Below are 17,180 nucleotides of genomic sequence, written 5' to 3' on the forward strand. Positions count from 1 at the left end.
TATGTAATGCCCTTTGTCCTTTTTTACTGTTGGTGGTTTAAAGCGTATTTTATCTGTGATAAGAATAGCAAACCCTGTTATTTCTTGTCTTCCATTTTTGAGATAAATCTTTTTAACCCTTTACTTTGCTTATAGCAGTCATTACATTTGAGATGGGTCCCTTACAGACAGTAGACAGTAGGATCTTGTTTATTTATCAAACTTGCCACTCTGTGCCTTTTAATTGGGGTGTTTAGACCATTTACATTCAAGGTTAATGTCAATATGTGAGCTTTTGATCCCGTCATGATGTTGTTAGCTGACTGATTTGCATTCTCAATTATGTAGTTGCTTTATACGGTCCGTGGGCTATGTACTTAAGTGTGTTTTTGTGGTAGCAGGTATTGCTTCTTCATTTACAGATTTAAAATTCTTTTAAAGATCTCTTTTAAGTCTGGTCCAGTGGTAAGAAATTATCTTAGTATCTGCTTCTCTGGAAAATATTTTATTTCTCCTTGACTTATGAAGCATAGTATGGTGGGGTTTGAAAGCCTTGGTTGAAATTTATTTCTTTAAGGATGCTCAAAATAAGCTCTCAATCTTTTCTGGTTTATAATCTTTCTGCTGAGCAGTAGACTGTTAGCCTAATGTAGTTCCCTTTGTAAATAATCTTACCCTGTTCTTTAGCTGCATTTAAGACTTTTTTTTCATGTTGACCTTAGAAAGTCTGATGATGGATCTTGGGTGTGGTTGTCCTGTATAGTATCTCTCAACAATTCTCAAAAATTCTTGAATTTGCATGTCAATCTCTTTAGAAAAACTGGGGACATTTTTGTGAACAAAATTACCAAATATGTTTTTCAGGTTGCTTACTTTTTCTCATTCTCTCTCAGGAATGCCAATGAGTCATAAGCTTTGTCCCTTTATATAATCCCATATTTCTCATAGGTTTTATTCATTAAAATTTTTTTTTGCTTTATTTTTGTTTGACTGGGTTAATTCAAAGAACTGGTCTTCAAGCTTTGGAATTCTTTCCTCAGCTTGCTCTAGTTTTTTGTTAAGACTTCCAAGTTTATTTTGAAATTTCTGTAGTGAATTTTTCAATTTTAGAAGTTTAGTTTATTTTTTTCTTAAAATGGCTACGTCATCTTTCAACTCTTGGATTGTTTTCTGGCTTTCTTGGATTGTGTTTCAACCTTCTCTTGAACCTGTTATGCTTTCTTGCCATCCAGATTCTGATTTTTTTTTTTTTTTCGTCTATCCTTTCAGATATTTTAATCTGGTTAGGATCTACTGCTGGAAACTAGTGTCATTCTTTGGAGGTAAGGAAACACTACAAGTTTTGAATTGCCAGAGTTCCTGTGCTGATTCTTAATCATTTGAGCAAGCTGGTGTTTATTTAACTTTTGGAGGTTGTTGCAGTTTGGATGAGGCTTTTCGTTTTCATATACTTTTTTTCCCCCTTGAGTATTAGACTGTAGTGTGTTTTGTATATAGTCAATTGGCTTTATTTCTGGGTGCTTTCAAGAGGGCCAAGAGTCTTCATGGGTTTGTTAGTTGTGGCTAGTTTCCTGCATTGTGCTTCACAGGCAATGCATGCTGAAGGAATTTATTTTTGTTTGGTGGCATAATTCAGGTTGTAAGCTAGTAGATAGTGCTTAAAAGTAGGGGTCATCAAATAGACTCTTTTGTATTTCAGTAAATTCTCTGCAGTGCTCTGGGATGGGAATTATGGGGAACGATGCAAGAGAAAGCCCTCCTTACCAAGTCCATTCCCAGGCCTTTGGGAAAACCCCTCTACTCACTGGCACTGTCCCCACATTTCCTTAGGCCCAAGGACCCTCTCAGGCAACACTTCCTCTCCCTTAGGTGCAGCCCAAGTCAAAAGCTAGATCGTCAGAAGACCTACAAATCCCTGAGTTCCACTGGTCCTCTGAGCTTGGCAGAGTCAGAGAGCACTGTGGGATACATCTGTAGGTGGTCTGGTGATGCACTGATTCAAGGTCAGTTTATCCTTGGTCAGGGCAGTGGTGCCGTGGGTGTGCAGTTAGTGTGCTGCCCACAGCCTGGAGCTTTTGGCCCAGCAGATGGCTGGTATTTTATATTACAGTGTTTCAACAAGAATTTAGATACATATTTTTATATCATTGGAATAAAAGCCATATACAAATTTAAGGTATTTAGTGGCAAGTTGACAAATATGATTTAAATTTCTTTTTATCACAAGGACTCTACTATTATTAAGTATTTAATTGTTTAAAGATATAGTCGGTTATTTAATGTCCTCATGCTTTTGTTTAGAACGTCTTCATCTACCTATTCTAAATGTATTACAGAGAAGAAAAGCAAAAAGAAAAACCATCTTTGGAAAAAGAAGCTCCTGAAGATGAGAATAACGGTTTTCTTTTTCTTTTAGTTAATGAGAATATGGGTATGGGGGTCAAACATCAATTCTATTAGATAGTGATAGTATCTTACCACATTTAATATCTCACTTGCTATGGATTTATTATTTAGCTTTTTGAACTAGTCCACTAACATCACACCTTGATTGAATCAATCAGTATACAGCACAATGATAGCTTTATGTGCTAACATTTGCATTAGCATTTCGAGACTCTCTTTAAATTATGAATTGAGTCTATAAATTCTACCATAATATTCAAATATTGATTTCAATAACATAGTTTCCAAATGCGAATATTGTCAAAAAATAGTTTAGCATACTAAGAAAAAGACAAAGTATATTGAAACAAATCTTTCTGTTATAAAAATCAATAATTTTAAGTATAGACCTCATGGTGTTTGTCTCAGTTTATACTTCAATTGTTATTTTTGAATTCAGAAAATAATATATAATTTACTTTCTGTTATTCCTTTATTCTTTAAGTAGGAAAATCAGTTATACAATTAAATATGTTGCATCTTTTAGTGATATAGCAATGTCTAAATATAATTATTACTGACATATAGTAGACTATATTACTATTATATTAACATTCCATATTTAATTAATGATATATTAAGATACTACATCTTTCCACTTTAACAAATTCTAGGTAGAATCACTGATAGAATTCATGATTTCCTACTTATATGTTTCATTAAATATCATTAAACTAAAATTATTTTGGTAAAGGATATATTTTATTTAAATAACAAACATAAAATTAGAAGTCCCTAACAGAAAGAATAATGTTATAAAATATTATGGAATAATAAGCTAAAATATATTTTGGTGATGAAATGGATAATACCACTGGGAAAGTTGTAGACCTCCAGCCCAGTTTATCTTAAGACAAAGTGTTTTATTATATTGTGGACAATTATTCAAAATACTTTATATGCTGCTACAACCAATTGATATGATTTGACTGTATCCCTATCCAAATCTTATCTTGAATTGTAGTTCCTATAATCCTTCCATGATATGGGAGGGACCCAGTGGGAGTAATTGAATCATGGAGGTGTTTTTTTTCCCCGTGCTGGTCTTGTGATCATGAATAAGTCTCACAAGATCTTATGGCTTTATAAAGGGCAGTTCCCCTGCACATGCTCTCTTGCCTGACACAATGTAAGACATGCCTTTGCTCCTCATTCACCTTCTGCCATGATTGTGAGGCCTCCCCAGCCAAGTAGAACTGTGAGTCCATTAAACACCTTTTTTTTTTTTTTTTTTTTAATAAATTACCCACTCTTGGGTATTTCTTCATAGCAGTATGAAAATGGACTAATACACCAATGTTCTATAATGGTTCTGTATTAGCATTTGATCATAATCATTCATCATTCTCCCATTTCTTATATGGATTTTTTTCTTGGAAAAAGATCAGTTGGGGACCAGCTTTAATATGTATATGTTATAACAGCTTCAATGTTGGAAAATATGAAATTTGCATATTAGTAAATGTAAATGTAATTTTAATAGTTTTAAATTTCTCTTATAAATAATCAAACTTGACTAATAAAAAAATCTCATGAAAAGAGAATCAACATAAAAACTTTCTGAGAAAAGAAAAATGAGAATACTTTAAAACAGTTTTACACTTGCACACTTGTAAATCTTTAAATCGTGTTAAACATATTTTGTTAGCATTATTTTAAAGCTGTGTAGCATGTCCTTAAATTACTGAAACAGTATAACTAAAATTTTTATGGACTAGCATATTCTTCTAAAAATTTTTGCAATATATGCATTAAAACTGGAAGCTTTATAATAAATTATTACTTTATCTGAATTTAGCCTCATCTGCATTATCTTTTTCAGCTATAATTATCTGTCCCAAAAAATATCTCCAGCTTTTGCAATAGTAATGGCGACCTCTTTGCTTGCTCAGGGCATGTATAGAAATGAACTCAGTAGCCTCAAACCTGCAATTTCTGGAAACAATATTAATAGATTCAGAGAGATCTGAAAACAAGCAGAGAGATTACCTATTTAAACATGGGAGCTCAGCAACAATCTTTACATTGGGATTATCCTGAGGTATTTGGGATGAAAAAAAAAAAAAAGTACTCAAGTTTCTGTATCTGCTGTTTTCTTAAAGGGTGACTAATTTTTCTTTCACTGAGGAAAATATGTAATTTAATTAAACAGAATTATTTCATTTCCAGTTAAATATTTTCATATCATGATTTTCAGTCAGTTATATAAATTTAATCATTTCTACATGCAACATGGAAAAACATAAGTATTTTATATATTGCTTAATAAAGTTCAAATTGTAGGTTATTTGCCTTTATATTAAAGATAGGAAAGAAGTTCCTTAAAATATACATTTTATTTTGTATAATTATTTCAGAACTTACATACAAAAAATATTCTGTAGATCATTTATGAGGAAATTTATCCACAGAAGGAAAAATGTGAATCAAGCTAAAAACACATAATTTCTTTATGTTGTTCCTGCCTGTATCACTTTTACAAATTAGTAAGTCAAATTTATCTCTATTTTTATATTATACCAAATTATAATCTCAATAAAGGCAATTTTTATGTTCAAAAATTTATCTCTGTTTTTATATTATACCAAATTATAATCTCAATAAAGGCAACTTTTATGTTCCATAAAAGGGCCATATTACATTTTTTAAATTTTAGCAATCTAAAGCATTGAATATTTTTGTTGAAAAACAAAGAATATCATCCAAACCTTTGAGATAAAATAGGAGCTTTGAACATTATATATAGTGAAAACAGTCAGTGGTTTCACCTGGTAAAACATAATTTAGCAATGTTAAAAGTCCTTTAGCCTAGATGTTGTAAAGTAGATTTTAATGGAAACCCCAAGATAAAAGTAAGAGTAAAACATACATTGGAATACATCAATACACATCTCTTTCAAAAGCTCCTTCTCACATGGGGATTAATATTCAAATTCTTCACCATGCTCTAATTCTGTAACTTAATAAAATAGCATAATCCCAATCTGTCCCGTTGCCTTTGTTAATTTGCTTTACCCACATTGGCCTTTTTCCTGGTCCTGGAATAGGGCAACCACATTCATGACTATTACCATAGCTCACTGTATTTTCTCCTTCTGGAATTCTCTTTCCCCAGATTTTTATTTGGTTCATTTCCTAGAGACACCCACATTTTCACCTTAATGTCTATCTTCCGACCTGTTTTTTAAATTTATTTATTGTAATTGACATAATCTTACAATAAAAATTTATGGATAGTATTTTTCATAAAACTGTAAACATCATGAGTGCAGAGACATTATCTGTCTTCTTTACCTCTAGAAGCTGAGAATGACCTTTTGCCAAGAGCCAGCAAGGAAAGGAGGACTTCAGTTTCACCAATTGAATTCTGTCAATACCTTGAATTAGCCAAGAAGTAGATTTGTCTCCAGAGGCCAGTCCTGTTGACACCTTCATTTTGAACTTGTGAAATTTGAAACACAAATACCAGCTGAGCACACCAAACTTCCAACCCACAGATTCACAATAAATTAGTGTTGTATTAAGCCTTTAACTATGTGGTAAATTTTTATGGCAGCAGTAAATAATTAATACATGTGGAAGTCATTATCATTATTTCATAGTTATTATCATTATCATTTAAAAATTGTTATTATCTAGCTTATTTCTACTAAATAAATATTTGATATTTTTAAGCACACATTAAGGCATACAACTCCCAAAATTTCTTATATTTTGTACTTTATTCATTAAATTAAATTAATATTTCAAACCGACTTCCCATACATACGTAACACTTTTCCTATTTGATATAAATTACTTTATTTACGTTATTTTTGTTTAATGGAGAAAACAGTTTCCTTAAGATTTAATTTTTATCTATCTTCTAAATAGTGTAAAAGCATGTTTTGAAATAAATGAGATAAAAGCACAGATATTAAATAAATAAATAAATAAATCGATGAAAGATTTGCAGTTGGAAAGTAGAAAGTAATGGTACACTAGCATTTAAAGATAGATGGATAGGAGTCACATTAAAATTTGATTTTCTTTACTAAAAAATTGTGGAAAATAACATTTATTTAGAGGTATAACAATTTTTAAAAAGTTTAATTTTTCTTTTTCATTGTTTAACTTTTTAATTCCCTTTATTGTTTCAGCAGTAGAAAAAGTTTTGCATTGGGAGTAAGAAGACTTGGATGTATTTCAATAACACTCTAGTCAAGTGTCAGATTTTAAACCAGTTATTTTGTTTTATAGTTAAAAGACATGCTATTCATTATTTACTCTAAAAAACTCTCTCAATATTTTTGCCCAAAGCATAACATTTTAAAGCATGCTATGTGCCCAAAATAAGAGTTACTTTTGGCAATTATAGTATTTGTGTGTGTGTGTGTGTGTATTATAATACAGAGAATAAGAAAACGAAAGTGTTGCTCTATTCATGTATATGACTCATTGGAAAAATAAAGTGTGCACAAGGAAAATAGTTTATTCTTGTTTTGTTTTCTTTGAGTGCTTGTTTTAGTTTAAGATGAGCAGCATGCTTATGATTTATTCCAACTAGCATGTTACTCTTGTTTTATCATATGTTGATATTTTGACACCATTTTTATATTGTATGGCATATTATTCCATATTCATGCTGCTATGAAGACATGCCTGTGACTGGGAAATTTATAAAGAAAAGTGGCTTAATGACTGGGTTCCACCTGCCTAGGAAGGCCTCAGGAAACTTACAATCATGGCAGAAGGTGAAATAGGCATGTCTTACATGGCGGCAGGTGAGAGAAGTGAGTGCTGAGCGAAGAAGGAAGCCCCTTATGAAACGACCAGATATTGTGAGAACTCACTCACTATCACAAGAACAGCATGAGGGTAACTGTTCCCATGATTCAATTACCTCCCACCAGGAACCTCCCATGACACCTGAGGATTATAGAAACTATAATTCAGTGTGAGATTTGGGGGAGCCAAATCATATCACAGGGTTATTAACAGGCCATGGAATTATTCTTTTTCTATAAGAACTTTTTGAGTTATTGAGTAGGACCTTTTATTCCAACTTTAGGTTAATAGCAACAGTAATAATCAATGTAAATATAGTAATGAAGAAACACTCTGTACATTACATACTATTCTAAATGTTGTAGCATGTATTGATCTGTTAATTATCTTCCCAACACATAGATATCATTATAGTCCTTAATCATAAAAAAAATGAGATTTAGTGAGGTTGAATAGCTTGTTTAAACTAATAGAATTAACCTCGCATGGAGTCTGAATTGGAACCCAAGTACCCTAATGATCAAATAACATTCTTTACAAGGGATCTAAGTAATCTTCAATCTTGCACATTAAACCCTTTTCTTTTTTTATTCTTCTTTCTTCTTCCCTGCTTCTCCTCCTTCTCCTCTTCCTCCACTTCTTCCTTCTTCTTTCCTTCTTCTTCTTCTTTTCCAGCTATTTGGCCATCGTCCATTCTAATGGGTTAAAATAGTGAAAGAAGATACACTGAGGAAAAACAAAATCTGAGCTTCCAAAGCACAAAAATGAAGTCTCTTTTTATTTTTACACAGTGATTCTGCAACTTAAGTGATCCTCAAAATTATCAAGGATCAAGAAGCTTGTTAAAAAGAAGAGACTCAATAAAGTAAAGAAAAAGAAGAGAAAATAATTAAGAGCCTCTGGCTCCAGTCTGAAGCTACTCAATCAAATTCTAGCCCCCAGGATTATAATATCTATATTTTTAACAAATACTCTGCAAGTCAGTACCAGAGATAAAATCTACTAGTAGATGTCCTCATAATCCCCATTAAGAACATATACTAGAAAAAGTGTAGTGCAATCTTGTGAACTTAATATATAAATTGTATTTTTTCTCAGTGAAATCATATCATTTCCATACTGATTTGAATTTTGCATTTTACCAGTATTCCTTGTGATGAATATGTTGAAAACGATCTTGTAGGCCCAAAGTGTTAGGTCTATCGTGTTCAATGATTCATAACCGTATTCTTCTCTTTCTTGGTTGTGACAAAAGAATTATAACATTTGGCCTGAAACTAAAGCCCACTTAATGTTGATGGAAGATATATCAAGTATATGTGTGTACATATTTATATATATATATATACACACACACATATACACATATATATTTATATGTGTGTGTGTATCTTTTCTTGCAGCTAAAGAAAATCAGAATATATTTACATAATATAAACCTTTCAAATGTCATTTCTGAAAAAGGAGTTTCATAGGATATATAAAATTTAGAAACTGGGAAATAATATTTAATTTCTAAAATATCTGTAATTTATATTAATAGTTTATTTAAATTATGTGTGACCTGTAATAATGTATAAACTAACCATTTTCTCTAGTCCATGAATATTTCAGTGTTTTCTTACAAACTTGTAAGGGTGTTACTCTCATTTTGCCTTTTATGTCATGTGTTAGGGAATAACTACAGTGGTGCCAGATTTCTTTAAACAGTGTTTGAAGGTGTTGGTTTCTATAAATAAACATTGCAATAACTTCATGTTATGGATTCTACTTAACAAAATATTCACTGTCATACTCTAATTTAATACTAAACTTTATATTTTATAGATATATTTAGTAAACTAATACATTATTGTACCTACATTTTTCAAAACTTCTGGATTAATTTTCAGGACCTATTCTTGAATAAAACAAAATGAAATGAACAAAATCAGAAAGCCAAGCAAAAACAAGGCAGGAGAGGTACTTACTTGTGTGTCCATAGTAGTTTTATTAAACATTTCATGTCTGCACAATTCTTGACATACAAAAGGCAAGCATATCTGGTGTTTGCACCTTTGTGATTGTGAGACCACAGAATGATTATTTCTGACAGGCTCTCAAGTGACAGTAAGACAGCTTGACAGATACATGGGGATTTAACTATAGCACTGAGTCAGTTTCAACAAATAAATGATACCATTTTTGTTTCTGTGTTAAAAAGGAGTATTATGAAAACTAAATTATTTATAATGAGATAATTTTATTCCACAAAATGTAAACAAACATAATTAGTATATATCTGTAATATTTTTAGTATAGATTTTATGATGTTATAAAACTTGCCCTATATTAGTGAACATACACAATATCCACTCATCATACTCTTTCTTTATTTCACATTTCTAATAATAATGTAGATGAAACAGCCCAACTCATTCCCTGCTGAAGGTTAGAAATTAACAACATAGGGTAAATCAATATAAAGCTATTATGAATATGTATGTTGGTGCAGTTTCTCCTAATGTGTTCTTAATATTGGACTGAAATTTGCTAATTAGTTTTTAAAAATGACAAGTGACTTATAGGAAAAATAACTCCTAAGCATTCTATTAAAAATACATTTTACAAATAAACCTTTCATGAGTTACCAAATAGTGATTTGTGTGTGTGTGTGTGTGTGCAAAATAACACTTGAATTTACCCTTCCTCCCAGTAAGTCTTATTTAATCCTGGTAAGAGACTTCTCCAAACCACATTATATTTCTCAGCAAAACATATATAAAACCAGAAAAAAAAAATCTGTAGAAGTCACATATTATTCAGAGAAAGAAAAAGTTTGAATTATTATATGTTTATTAATTTTGGCATTGGAAAGTTTAAGATAAATAACAAAAAATTCTCTTTAAAGCTTTGTTAGTCACAGAATGACCTGTGCACTTATATTGCCATTAGCAACTCAAAGCCCGAAACTTCAGCATAATTGTTGACTCCTTTTGTCTTCACAGTTCTGCCAAAAAAATCAATAAATTCTATCCATTTTACATGTTACACTCTATGAAATAATTGATATTCTACTGCTTTTTATGTACCACACAGCAACTTCATTAGGTTCAAATCTTTCCAGTTCTTTTCATCCCATCACAGCTATTCAGATGATTTGTAGCAACACCATTACTCCCCAGTATTACTGTAATAGAATTCAAAAAAATAGTCCCAATACAATTCTTCTGGTACTCTCTCCAAAATATTATCTGTACTGCAATCAGATGGTTCCTTCATGGGTAAAGATCAAGTTCACTGTCATAGCTATAGGATTGCTGACACAATCTAGTTCCTGGTTTTTCAGCTTAAAGCTGAGTATTATTTCCTACCATGTTAACTTTAGCCACTTGAATGTTTCCAATAGTGAATTACTCTGCATCATTCAAGTTTCAGTTTAAAAAAGATTTCCACCAGAAAAATCTCTTGCCCCTAAACTCTGTCCTAGAAGCATCATCCACCTTGTGTTTTCATAATTCTTATGTAATAGTTATCATACTGCGTTTAATACCTGTCAGGTTCATTACTATCCCACCAGTGACAGTAAGTTTCTAAGGGCAATGACTTACGACCCAGCCATCCCATTACTGGGTATATACCCAAAGGATTATAAATCATGCTGCTATAAAGACACATGCACACGTATGTTTATTGCGGCACTATTCACAATAGCAAAGACTTGGAATCCACCCAAATGTCCATCAGTGACAGACTGGATTAAGAAAATGTGGCACATATACACCATGGAATACTATGCAGCCATAAAAAACGATGAGTTTGTGTCCTTTGTAGGGACATGGATGCAGCTGGAAACCATCATTCTTAGCAAACTATCACAAGAACAGAAAACCAAACACCGCATGTTCTCACTCATAGGTGGGAACTGAACAATGAGATCACTTGGACTTGGGAAGGGGAACATCACATACCGGGGCCTATCATGGGGAGAGGGAAGGGGGGAAGGATGGCATTGGGAGTTATACCTGATGTAAATGACGAGTTGATGGGTACTGACGAGTTGATGGGTGCAGCACACCAACATGGCACAAGTATACATATGTAACAAACCTGCACGTTATGCACATGTACCCTAGAACTTAAAGTATAAAAAAAAACAAAAACAAAAACAAAAAAAACTTATAGCTCCTCCCATATTGTTGACAAAGTACAAGCAGTCAACAAATAGTAATCTATTATCATTAACCCTTTAGTTCCAATACAAGCTGTTAAGGGAAATCTAGGAATATCTACACAAAATAAAGCCAAATATTTTAAATAACTTAAAGGATCCAATATATTAGACATTGCTAGGTGTATTTTAATTCAGTCATTAAACAAATATTCATTGATCTTCTGCTATAGAACAAGTTATTTTTCTGTGCTTGGGATATAGAGTTGAATATGACTGTGTTTTTCTTTCATAGGATTTATAATTTAGTGAAGTTAAGCAGAAAGGAGACTTAAAGAAGTATTTTGAATCTGGGCTCTATGGCCATTTTCGTGTTACTACATCATTTATATAACATTAAATTTTACAGTATTGATTCTATATTCACACTCCTACCAAGCTATGGAAACTCTTTGTTAAGAAAAGACTAGGGGCCGGGCGCGGTGGCTCAAGCCTGTAATCCCAGCACTTTGGGAGGCCGAGACGGGCGGATCACCAGGTCAGGAAATTGAGACCATCCTGGCTAACACGGTGAAACCCCGTCTCTACTAAAAAATACGAAAAAACTAGCCGGGCTAGGTGGCGGGCGCCTGTAGTCCCTTCTACTCGGGAGGCTGAGGCAGGAGAATGGCGTGAACCCGGGAGGCGGAGCTTGCAGTGAGCTGAGATCCGGCCACTGCACTCCAGCCTGGGCGACAGAGCAAGACTCTGCCTCAAAAAAAAAAAAAAAAAAAAAAAAAAAAAAAAAAAAAAAAAAAAGAAAAGAAAAGAAAAGAAAAAAGAAAAAAAAGACTAGACGTCAGAATATGGGAAAAGGGTAGTTAGGTCTAAAATGAGAGGGGAGATGGATGAAATTATCATAGTTCTGTGCCTTATGTTTCTAAGATGTTCTTATAGTGAACTTCCAGTACTGTGATACTGTAATTTTAGTCATGTCTGAACTGATTACCTGTTGACAAAGAACTCGGTCTTAAAATTACACAAATTGTGTGCTAGTAATTTTGCACTACTACGTCAGTCCTATTGTCATACACACATCACATAACTGTCAAGGAGATCACGGCCTCTGTTTATTAGAATTTCAAGTTTCTCCTCTGATCTCAAAAGTATCTGCTTGTAAATTATGTAGGAAATACTATATATATATATGCATATATATATACACACACACATATATATGCATGTTCATTAAAATGCATTATTTAAGGGAACGGGAAAGATATTAGGGGTATATTTATTTTTCTGCCTAAAAAGTAAATAATTTTCATTACACAGCAAGTATCTTACCCATAACACAGGAATGGCAAGAGAGAAACTGCTGCTAATTGCCAGCCTGCTTGATAGAGGCAGCTCACAAATCAGTATATTTGGCTTCCACATTGATGCACAGCAATGTGTCAAAAAAGTGATTGCCTAGATTTAAAACTTGGGAGACTTCAAATTTTAAAATGCCTATTTTCATTATTTCTTGAAAAATCAGATCTAGCAACACTAAGATCAATTTCCTATATGGCAACCATTGGCTGGCAGTGCATTATGCATTATTCTTTTCTGATGGGACATTTTCTCATCAGCTTTCCCCAACCTCCAGAAATGTAGAGTTGTTTTATCCCTAATCTATTGACTTATATATGCCATCACTTACGTTCAACAAGTAATTGTGATTGGCACCATGTTCTATTCTCTTATGACATTTTATGTAATAATTGTTTCTTAAGAATAAACTTCAAAAATTATGCTAACAATCATTTTTAAAACAATAATATGCAATTTGTGGGTATCAAAATTCCTGGGGTGCTTACCATGCAGATTTTCTGGCATACTCTCAGAAACAGAGATTAAGTATGAGGTACCTGACAGGAAATATACAATTTTTCAGGCCCCTTCTTATAAAGCTCCTTAATCTAACGCCTTTATTTGTTTTCTAGACTTCGTGGAGTAATGATAATAGTAATGAGTTTTTTAAAATCATAAAAAGTTGAAATATTAAAAATACTAAAGAAAGGATTAACTTCATTGCTCCTCCCTTTATATATATATATATATGAAATATATTGATATAATATATCTATGAAATATATTGGATATATAATAAATATTTTATATATCTAGGAGAAGCTATATATATACATATATATATGGAGAGAGAGTAATTCAACATATGACAAATTAGTGCTGAAGCATTCTTTGCTTATTAACATTGTGAGAAACTGTTGAAGGGGAATACTTTATCTGTATGAACTTTATTTATTCATAGACTGAGCTTACTTTATAATTAGAATGAGGAAATCTAACCAAGATTTTAATGAAACATTTTTAATCACTGGAGTATGGCATTAATTTTCATTAATTGCTATGATGCCTTAACACTTTGTAAGAAGCAGTCTTAACAGTAAAGAATAATTTCTTTCTTTAGTGAATGGGACTTCCTTCAGACAGATTTAGGTGTGTGAGACATATCTGTGTTAGAGAAGACACATCCATGACACGAATTTTTAACAACCTATTTCTTAAATCCCATTACTTTATCTGGACTTTTTCTACCACTGTCTATATACCTGGGTCTCCTTTCATTATCATACTGGCTAATCCCTTGTTTTCTGTTGCTGTTTTCATTTTGACTCTTCTGTTTAAAGGCTTCTACATTTTTCCCGTTCCTGGCTTATTGTCTTATTGTCTTATTTTGGTTGCTATATCTCTACCAGTCTATTGGTGAAAAGTTTTATATAAAGCAATGTTTTTGTCATTGTTAACAATTTGTACAACCTATGTACTAATTTTACTGTAACATTTGCTTGAGAATTGGATTGGGTATAGAAGTCTAGATTAGAATCATTTTTCCTCAGAACTATGAGGAACTATTTCATTGTCTTCTATTTGTCAATGTTTCTGTCGTGAAGTTCAGTGCTATTGTTATCATTACTCCTCTGACTGCAACTTTGTATTTTCTTTGAATCTTAAAGTGGACTTTGTTTTCACCGGTATAAATTTTCTTAATGATGTGACTTGAGCATATTTTCCCACAGGTCGTGTTGGGTATTAAGTGGACTCAGTTTTTAGTCCATGTCTTTTAATATTTAAGAGCTTTTTGAATTATTTTAATAATGATATAGTGATTTAATTTCCTTCTCTTTTTATAGAAGTTCTCTTTGATTGCATGTTGGATCATAGGAAATATGTGTGTGTGTGTGTGTGTGTGTGTGTATTTTTTTACCTACTATATTCTAATTCTTGACTTTTAATTCAATATTTAGTGAAATTTATTTATATTTATTTTCCACTTCTGTTGATTTTTTTTGTCATTTCTATTACATAGTTTTATTTTCCAAAAGCATCCATTTGTTAATTCAATCTTTCTTTTAATAAAGTTATATTATTTCTTCATGGACGTATTGTCTTCTCTTTGAAAAAATGTTATCCCTTAGAAAATGTCACCATATTTTACTATCTGATTCTAATGAAACTTTTTGTTGTTTTTATCTTTAAAATATAAATAATTTTTAAAAGTTAGAATAGAGGGATAGTAAAAAGGATTAACAAAAAGAATAAAAAAATTTTATAGAAATTGTAAGAACAATTTCAACCTTGCAAATTGTTTTATCTCAGCAAATTTTGGTACACAGACATTGTAAAAGATGAAAGAATACTGTCTCACAATCTTTCAGGAAACTGGCTTAGACTAAAGTTTTGGCCCAAATATTGTATCTTGAATTTCTCCCCACTGAATTACTAAAACTGTATCAAAATACCATTTTTCGTCTTTAGGAAAATATTGCTTACTCATTACTTTGTAAAGTTGAGAAAATTTATGTAGGATATCATCATCTAAATACTCATATTCTGAGATTTCATTTATGATCAATTTTACTATCATAATTAGTGTTTAGAGTATAATCTGTCTCACTTAATTCACTTTCTGATTTATCTAATAACTGCAAAATATAATTCTCTGTCAGTTTTATTCTCTTTTCTGTTGCATATAGGCCAAACATGAAAAATCGCATTTCTCATGTTGAAAAAAAAATCTTCATGTAGACTACAGATATGGATTACCTACTTTTCTCTTATACTCTCTGAAAGGTTATTCAATACCTTGCACCATGCCGTAGGAAAACTCAAGAAGCATGATCTATTTCACTATCATATCATTTTTTAAATAATAATTCATTGTTCTTCCCTTTTCTTATAATTTGAGTATTTATTTATGAATAATTGATGACTAATAAAATAATTTCTAGATTAATATAATAGCAAAATACATTGTTATTGGGAAAAATCACTAAGGTTCTATAATGTATCTTAGAATTCTAAAAGTGTCCAATGAACCCATACAGAAACTGCAAGAGAGAACAAGTTTTATTTTATTAAAAAAAAACAAAATAGGTTTATTTTCTCTTTTTTCTTTGGGAATCCTATAAGGAAGAATACAATTTTAAAATATTAATTGTTCTAAGCAATTAGAAATACACAAAATATTTTTTTCTAATAGTTACAGATGCTTGAACATAATATTAGATGCAATTGTTACAAATTGTACAATAAAGATTAAATATAGATATTTGATATTTTCTTTGTTATTAATATTAACTGTATCCTCCAAGGTAAATTTTACTGTTACTCACATTTTGCCTCTATTTTTCAGGTTAGAGTGTTTCCACAGATAATCTTTGGTTCCCTGATAATATTTAAGAGTGACAGAATAAAAAGTTGATTGAAAGCTCCATTAGGAGGTTTGTCTTACAAAATGTTGTGTGCATTCTAGATTGTCTCCATGGGTTATTTCTTTGGGGAATAAGTGATAACATCTCTTTTTCAATCTTATGAAGATTGTTGGATATTCTAAAAAGATACATTTTCTGTCTCACCTGGATGCTAATGGTCTTGTAAGTCAGAATACTGGTAGCTGAATAGCAGAAGAGAGCTGCAGTGCCCAACATTCAGTGTGAATATGTTCACTTAGAACGGCTGTTTTCAATCAAAGATAACAAACTCCAGACCATTAACTCTCTATGTTAGGCTCAGAAAAGAAGCTTTACCTTTATAATTTTGTGCTGTGATGGGAGAGAGTTTTATGCTTTATATTTGCATAATATTAGAAAGAGCACCTAAAATATCAAAACATTTTAAACATTTTATTTAATTGTTCTTATTTTAGTGATAGTATATTGACTATGATTTCACATGGAATTTAAAAACCTCTTTACTGTATGTTTAGAATTCATCATTTTCTGGTCATCCAACTCAGTTACGAGTCATTAATTTACTCCATTTCTTCTAAAATTCCGTGGCTGATTTTTGTTTGTTTGTTTGTTTGTTTGTTTTGCTTCATTTAACTCGTTTATAGATTTGTGTTCTAAAAATCTACTCAATGTTCATTAATGTTGCAAATTAAGCAAAAGTAGACATATTCAATGTGTAATTTTTACCCATATTTCCCCATTTGACTCTTGACATCCTCTAATCCATAATCTTTCTTAGAATAGTTTGGGATACATGTATTACAGGGTTTTGTGATTGCCTATAAGCTATCATTAAGTTAAACGCATGTGGAATGTGGCCTTTTCCAATACTTTAATTTTTATGAACTTATAATAAGAATACAATACCACAAATACATTAAATTAATTATGATTATTTTGAAGTGACACTAAGAGGCAGAATCAGAACTGAAATTCATTTACTGAAATTCATTTACACTGAATTTATGCTCCTCAAGGCCTAGGGAATCTGAACAATCATTAAGAAATATATGAGAACTGACTTGATATTTTTACATGTTTTTTTCAAATTCTAATAACCA

This window comes from Chlorocebus sabaeus, chromosome 7 (genome assembly GCF_047675955.1).
Source record: "Chlorocebus sabaeus isolate Y175 chromosome 7, mChlSab1.0.hap1, whole genome shotgun sequence".
Classification (NCBI taxonomy): domain Eukaryota; kingdom Metazoa; phylum Chordata; class Mammalia; order Primates; family Cercopithecidae; genus Chlorocebus; species Chlorocebus sabaeus.